The following is an 8,378-nucleotide window of genomic DNA, read 5'->3' as shown; positions in this document are numbered from 1 at the left end:
AACTCAAATAGCCGCTCACATTAGCACTTAAACTAAAAATAGCCGGTGAATGTATAATATATGCATAATTTATATATTGCATATGTATAATTGTGTATAATTGTGTATAATCTATGTATATGACTAGAAAAAGTAAATAATTAATATGACCGTCTATATGTGTAAAAATCCCATCTAATATCCTAACAGCCCCCCTCAAGTTGGAGGGTCATAAAACCCCCAACTTGCGAAGATGAAGATGATGAGCAGGCCCAGGAAGTACTTTGGTAAGTGTATCGGTAACTTGAGCATCACTGGAGACATGACCCAAGCTGATCAGCCCATCACCAATTTTACCTCTGATGAATGATAATCCAGCTATATATGCTTAGTCCGCTCATGAAATATTGGATTGCGTGCAATGTGCAAGGCATCCTGATTGTCACAATACAAAGGAATGAGAGAAGAAGAAGAAAGACCAAAATCAGACAACAACCTTGCAAGCCAAGTGACCTCAGCTGCAGCTTTACTCATGGCCCTGTACTCAGCTTCAGCAGAGGAAAGAGAGACCACAGGTTGTTTTTTGGATTTCCAGCTCACCAAACAATCATCAAGGAAAACACAAAAACCAGTCACAAATCTTCGACTATCAGCACAAGAAGCCCAGTCACTATTACAATAGACCTTCAAGGAAAGATCAGGTGACTTATTGAAGAAAAGACTAGACTCAGAAGTGCCCTTCAAATACCTCAACAGGTGTAAAGCAGCCTGCATATGGGGAACACAAGAGCCTGCAAGAATTGGCTGAGATATTGAACTGCAAAGCTAATATCAGGCCTTGTATGGGTCAAGAAATTCAACTTACCCACCAAGCACCTATACTCCTCAAGCTTGGGCAAAGGCTCACCAATAGAAACTTTCAATTTCTCATTAATAGCAAGAGGATAAACAACAGTAGAAGAAGCAGAAGAAGCAAAAGAATCCAATAAGTCATGAATAGACTTCTTTTGATGAAGGAGAACCCCGGAATCAAAATAAAGAACCTCAATCCCCAGAAAATAATTAAGAGAACCAAGGTCTTTGATTCTGAACTGTTCATGCAGAAAAGCTTTTAAGGAGGAAATCTCAGACAAATCAGTCCCAGTAAGGATGATATCATCCATATACACATCGAAAATAACCAAAGAAGACCCAGAACCCCTAGTAAACAAGGAGTAATCATTTAAAGAATGAGAATATCCTCTAGAACAAAGTGTTTGAGACAGTTTAATATACCATTGTCTGGAGGCCTGTCTCAAACCATAGAGGGACTTAAGTAGCTTGCAGACTAAAGGAGGAGAAGAAGAACAAGAAAGAGGAACAAACAGACCAGGAGGCACCTTCATAAAGACCTCCTCATCAAGATCTACATGCAAGAATTGTATTATTAACATCAAGTTAAAATAAAGTCCATTGTTGCTTAACATCAACAACAATTAAAGACTTCACAATGGACATTTTAACAAAACGAGAAAAAGTTTCATGAAAATAAACCCCCTTAATATGAGTATCACCCCCTAACCACCAACCTGGCCTTAGACCTTTCCAGACTCCCATCAGCTCTATATTTCACTTTGTATACCCATTTGCAGCCTATAGGCTTTTTACCAGGGGGTAACTCAACAATATCCCAAGTTCTATTAGCCTCCAAAGTCTCAAACTCCTTTCTCATACCATCCTTCCACTCAGGGATAGCAGCAGCCTGAGAGTAAGTGTAAGGTTTAGTGATATGAAGCTGAGTAGTGGTTACATTGAAGGAAACAGATTCAAAACTAGAAGGAGCAGGAAGAGATGCAGAAGGAGGAAAGGTAGGACATACATAATCCTGAAGATAAGCAGGAACAATATGAGGTCTACCAGATCTTCTAATGGGGGGAGGAGAAGAATGGAGAACAGTAGGGGTAATGGAGCTAGAAGAAGGGAAATCAGGGAAAACTGAGGAAGGAGAAGGAGGAGTAGGGATGAGAGAAGGCTGGGGAGAAAGATCAGGAGCAGGAGGAAAGAGAGGAAAGTGGGAATCATCAGAAAAATGACCAGGAACAAAGGAAGAGGGTATGGCAGGACATGAGGAAACAAAAGATTTAGAGAAAGGAAAGATGTGCTCATGAAATATCATATCTTTGGAGACAAAACAGGTTTTAGTAGACAAATTGTAAAGTTTATAACCCCTTTTGCCAAAAGGGTATCCAATAAACACACATGGGATGGACCTAGGGTGAAACTTATCTCTATGAGATTTGGGGACTGTTGAGTAGCAAAGGCAGCCAAAAGACCTGAGATGAGAATATAAAGGAGCCTTCCCAAATAGTAATTCATAAGGACTCTTGTACTGGAGAAGAGAAGAAGGAAATCTTTTTTATCAAGTAAGTAACAATGAGAAGAAAATCACCCCAGAACTTAATAGTAAGGTGAGACTGAAATAAGAGAGCCTTGGCAGTTTCTAACAGATGCCTATATTTTTTTTCAACTACACCATTTTGTTGAGGAGTATGAGGACAAGAAGTTTGATGAATGATCCCCTTTTTAGAAAAGAAAAAAGAACCAGAGGAACTGGAACCTCACTCTAAAGCATTATCATTTCTTACAGTTTGAACTTTAATTTGAAACTGTGTTTCAACCATAAAGATGAAAGCTTTTAACAAATCAAAAGCATTACTCTTTGCTCCCATCAAATGTGTCCAGGTAGCCCTGGTATAGTTATCTACTATAGTAAGAAAGTATTTGGAACTACAATGAGTGAGAGTGGACTAGGGACCCCAAGTATCTATATGTATAAGCTGGAAAGGGTGAGTGGACTGGATAGAACTATCAGGAAAAGGAAGCCTAGTCTATCTTGCTAAGGGGCAAATGGGACAGATGAAAGATTGTATAGAGGATAGTCCACAATCAATACCAGAAATAAGTTTTATTTTGGAAAAGGGAATATGTCCAAGTCTATAATGCCAAACAACATCAGATTTATCCATTTTATTGGAATCAACCATGGTATTTATAGATGAATTGTCAATAACAATATTATTAGACACTACAGGTACAAAGCAAGCAAAAGAAGAACAAAAATTGACATTAAGAGATTCACAAGAGAAGTGACATATTCGAACAGCTTGTAAAGTCCATTGTCCAGTCTACCAAGTACCACTGGCTTCCTCACTGAAGGGCCCTGAAAAGTACAAGCAGACTTAGTGAATTGTACAACATCATCACAATGAGACCAAGAGCTTATGGATAGATATGAGATTATGTTTAAAACTAGGGATGTAAAGAACATTATGAAGAATTAACTCAGGAAATAAAGCTAAAGAACCAACATTGGTAACCTTCACTTTATACCCATTTGGAAGAGACACAAGATAAGGAATAGAAAGAGTGATTATATCAAAGAGTAAACTCCTAATGGAAGTCATGTGATCAGTAGATCCAGAATCTATTATTCAATCAATGTCATTCACACTAGACAACATACAAGCTCCATAAGAAACACCCTCATAAGGCATGAGATTACCAGCAAAGTTAGCAGAGAGGTGGAGTATGTGGAGAAGCAGAGATCTGTGATTGTCGTAATAAGATCATCAGTTGAGAGTATTGATCATTGATAAGGCTAGGTATGCCAGAAGACTCCTCATTCTCAACAGGACCATCAGAACCACCAGGCACAGAAGAACCACCAGAGGATTCAAGCTCAACATATCCAGCAGTTCTGCGAGGGGGAGGTCCTTGTTGAATTTGAAATTGGGAGGATATCCATGCAATTTATAGCATTTATCTATATAATACCCAGGTTTCTTGCAATATTTGCATATGACAGAAGACCTGGGAACCTCAAAGGAAACCTTGGAAGGAAATAATGGCTTAGAAGTCCCAACATTGAATGAAGCAGAATGTGTGGAGAATTGGGAGGTAGAAGACGCCTGCCTCTGCTTCTCATCAGATAATAAGATGTTGTACACATTCCCAACAGATGGAAGTGGTTTCAGCCATAACAACTTCCATGAAATAGACTAGAGACCAAAGAGGTTCCGAGCACATCTGATGGATATACGTATAATGGATGTGTAAAATCATCTTCGTGAAATACAGTACGAGATGCAGTAGAGGAAGAAAAAAGGTGTAATTACAGGATTATCATTCGTCACTGAGAGAAAATATATCAATAAGAGACAATCAACAATTCAACAAACAAATTGATGAAATATGAAGATAGAACTAATTTACCCCCTCTTTTGCAACCGAAAAGAGAACAGCCTTGTGAACAAACTTCCGACGACTCAGCTAACACCGACGAGAAAACCCTAGCTCGAAGTAGATGAGCAAATCAGCCCAGGTACAGTCAAATATCAAGAGAAATAGTGAAATCCAGCAGAAACAGACAATAATGAGAAGGAATCACCCAGAAAAAAAAACAAATAAAACGCTAATCCAGTATGAATATAGTCCAAACTAAAAACGCGATGAAAACTGAAGAGGTTAACATCGATCAGAAGTTGATGAGATGATCTACCAGGATCTACACTCTGATACCATGTTAACTATCGAGATTTACAGCGAGATTGACAAAATGTAAAATAGGGTTCATAGCTTGAGAGAAGGTTCGAGAGAATCTCATCTCGTCTATTTCTAAGAAGTGTCTCTCTGTTTAACAAATGAGAGCACCTAATAATAAATAGTTAGTGGGCCTGACCCGGTAGGTCAACTAATACAAATAATGGATTCAATACAAAATGGCCCAAACATTCCGCCTTTATCTAATATCCTAACAGTAAAAATAAGTGTGAGATTTAAAGAACCTTTAGTTTTAGAGAACTTCTAATTTACCTTGTTATTCGATATTGGAAGGAATTGACTTAAATAACGTGGAACAAATACAGAAGAGTCATATTTCCGTACCCAACTACTTTGGGATGGAGGGGATATTTTTACAACTGCAGAAACATTTATGTACTTACGTGTTAATGTTACTTACAAATGAAAAGATGGATTCATTTTCATGTATTTCATCTAGTGATTTTATTATAGTTTAATGTGACGCATCCTTTTTGTTTTCGTAGGGACCATGATTTGGTTATTTAAAGTAAAGGAAAAACAGAGAGAGCTTGCTAGTGCTTCATAAAACAAAGTGCAGGAGAGTTGCGTCTTCATAAAGGTGCTCTTTTTTCCGTTTCTTTTTAAAGCCTTTTAATCAAATAAGTGTTTTACCATTCATTTCCTGCAAGATATTTTTGCTAGTGCTTTCTGCATGCCAAATCGATCAATTTAAATCTGATTAAATAGGGTTTCATTTCAGTTGTGTTTCTACCCTCCTCGATATATCTCCCATGTAGAAGTTCCAAAAAAGTTGGAAATATTGTACTGTGGTTATATATACATGAGAATAGATGATTTTGTTTTTGAGCACCCTCTGTTGAAGTTGTCTACACGGTCATTTGTATGCCACAGCTACTGCATATGGCTCTAACATATACAGAGAAAGAGTGAAGAGTAATGTTGCTTGATGCAAGACACTTTTCAACGATAATTCTTGATTTACTTGTCCATTCCTTCATTATCCCCTTCTTGGCAATTCAGAATTTCATAGAACATTTCCCTTACTGTAAAAAGGTCCGAAAGGGATTCATTTATATCTCTTTGTCTGGATGTTTCTTTTCTCAGACTATTTTTATGTCTTGTATAGTTTTGCACACCAATAAATTGTGAGATGACCATAAAATATTTTTCTTTTTTTCCTTTAGATATCTGTGAACTGAATCTACCCAAAACATGTAGCATGTCATTCCCTAACGGAAAAGATGACCTCATGAACTTTGAAGTCGCCATCCGGCCTGATGAAGGATATTATATGTAAGTAGTCTTGTCGAATTATTCTTGAGTTTATCACTTTTTAAATTTTTATGGAGTAAATTCCTGCCAAAAGTTTAGTTCGGCTTGGTCATGCCTTTCTGCTTTCATATTGATATGGAAATTTGATGCATTTCTAGTTAGTTTTTTTTGGTGCTGATAACATATGCTGTATTATTTGTTCTTCGCCCCTGTATTCAGGGGTGGAACATTTGTCTTCTCTTTCCATATTTCTCCAATCTATCCTCATGAGGCTCCAAAGGTTAAATGCAAGACAAAGGTGGGCAATGGTTTATAGTGTTTTTTCACTCTCTTATTTTCATTAAGAATGAGTTGAGATTCCTGTTATTTATCATTAGAACCGGTAACTTGGTTTTTGCAGGTTTACCACCCCAATATTGACTTAGAAGGAAATGTGCGTCTCAACATTCTTCGAGAAGACTGGAAACCCGTGCTCAACATCAACACAATAATCTATGGCTTATATCATCTGTTCACGGTATTTGTTTTGCTAAGTCTCTGGTTTGGATTTACCCTATTTTAGGTAGTTGGTAGTTAGAACTTGTGATTGTGCAGGAACCCAATCACGATGATCCCCTAAATCTAGTTGCGGCTGCTGTGTTGAGAGACAACCCGAAGCTGTTCGAATCCAATGTGAGAAGGGCAATGTCTGGAGGATATGTAGGGCAAACATTCTTCCAAAGCTGCCTATAGCATATCTTGAGCGCAGAATCAATTAGTTCATGACGCCGATTCTGCAAGTTGTGAGCGCTGGAAGTCTGTAAAATTCAATGCGCTGGAAGTGTGCAAATGCGCTTAAATTTATGTGAATTAAACATGCAGAAATATAGTTTTGACTGAGAGACCTTTAAACTATTTCATAAAACAACAACAACACAAGTGTGTACGTAGATCTTACCCCTACCCTGAGATAGAGAGACTGTTTCTAATAGACTCTCGGCATCCTTCCCTCCAAAAACTCCCACCTTGCTCTTGGGGTGACTCGAACTCACAACCTCTTGGTTGGAAGTGGAGGGCGCTTACCATCAGAGCAACCCATGACTCGTATGATAATGAGACACTAGCTCACATAGCTTGGTCTAGTGGTAAGAGTTCCACGTTTGATATATGGGTTAGGCTCACGTCATGGTTTCAAACTTTCTGATAGACAAAAACATAATATTTAAGTGAAATAATAGAGGAGTATGCCCATTATCCACCGTATTCGAGCTTTGTAATGCTTGCCCTAAAATAAATCATAATTAATGAGACAAAAAAAAATTTACTTTCTGGTATAGGGATCAATCAAATATGACAAAAGAATAGCAAAGTAAGAGAAATCGAATTAAATTGGAGAGTAAAATTGTTAGGAACGTGAAAAACAAAGGGTGAATACAGAAAGGAAGATAAATTAAAATTGATAAGAAGGTAAATATATTATTTAATTTAATAAAAGAAAATTTGTTGTTATTGACTCACTCAACTATACAATCTCAACCAAACTAAAAAATATTAAAATTTTATTTATTAATAATAGTTACATAAATTATATATTATGTATAATAATATATTATTTTATAACTTTGGGGCCTTCAATATTTAGGGCCCAAGGCAAGGGCTTCCTTTGCCTTACCCTAGAGCCGCGTAAAAATAACATGGACTAGCTAGTTTTCGGATTGGTAACTGAAAAATAGCCAGCGTTTGCAAACTCATTGAGAAATAGTCATTATTTTACTACAACACGGAAACTTCTAGGGAGATTGGTGCACTTGTGTATGAACTTCCAGCATATTATGCTGGAACTCCAACACACGGAAAGTTCCAGCATAATATACTGGAGATTGGAGTACATGGGTACGAACTTCCAGCATATTATGCTGGACCAGTATATTATGTTGGAAGTCCAGTATATTATGCCGGTAAGTTGAGACTAATTTAGGACATTTGTGTAAGTTTCCCTTTTTGAATTTCAACCTAAAGTTGCCTGTTTGCAGCAGGAAAAAAAAAGAAAGTGAAAGATAAAAGAAATAATGGCTCCCCACCCACACGGCCGTAATCTCACAACCGTAAAGGGTAATGCATGTGGTTGGTTTTGTACAATTACCACCATTCCAAAAGTATGATTGAAAATAAAGCTTGAAATGATATTTTAAATAATATAATCCTTCACTTTCAACTTATTAACTCCATTCGTTTTTGTTATGTGATAAGTACTTATTTTTCTTTTTAGTCTATTTTTTAAAAAAAAAAATTAAAAGAAAATTAATTCTGGAATCTTCATCTTACCCGTAATAACATTTTATAACTATAAAGTATCATGCTATGTTCAAATCATAAATTTTAATTTTTTTAACTTCATGGACACTTAAACATCTTCACATAAAATTGGATAGAGAAAGTATTATTTTATACAACTTTTGTAAATTTTAAGAATTTAACTACTCAAGCTATACACTTTGATGCGATATATAATCTATAAAATTTATTTTAACTATCTTCTCAGTAACATTGTTCATTTCAACGTGATA

General features: G+C 36.7%; 1 pseudogene; it reads left to right on the top strand.

Moving 5' to 3' along the window:
- Positions 1–5,068: 5,068 nt before the first annotated feature.
- LOC107782392 (NEDD8-conjugating enzyme Ubc12-like) lies at positions 5,069–6,702 on the top strand (annotated as a pseudogene).
- The last annotated feature ends 1,676 nt before the right edge of the window (positions 6,703–8,378 follow it).

Source organism: Nicotiana tabacum, chromosome 15 (genome assembly GCF_000715075.1).
Source record: "Nicotiana tabacum cultivar K326 chromosome 15, ASM71507v2, whole genome shotgun sequence".
In the NCBI taxonomy this organism is placed as follows: domain Eukaryota; kingdom Viridiplantae; phylum Streptophyta; class Magnoliopsida; order Solanales; family Solanaceae; genus Nicotiana; species Nicotiana tabacum.
The sequence above is the reverse complement of the archived record's forward strand: the minus strand, read 5'-3'. Positions and strand labels throughout refer to the sequence as shown.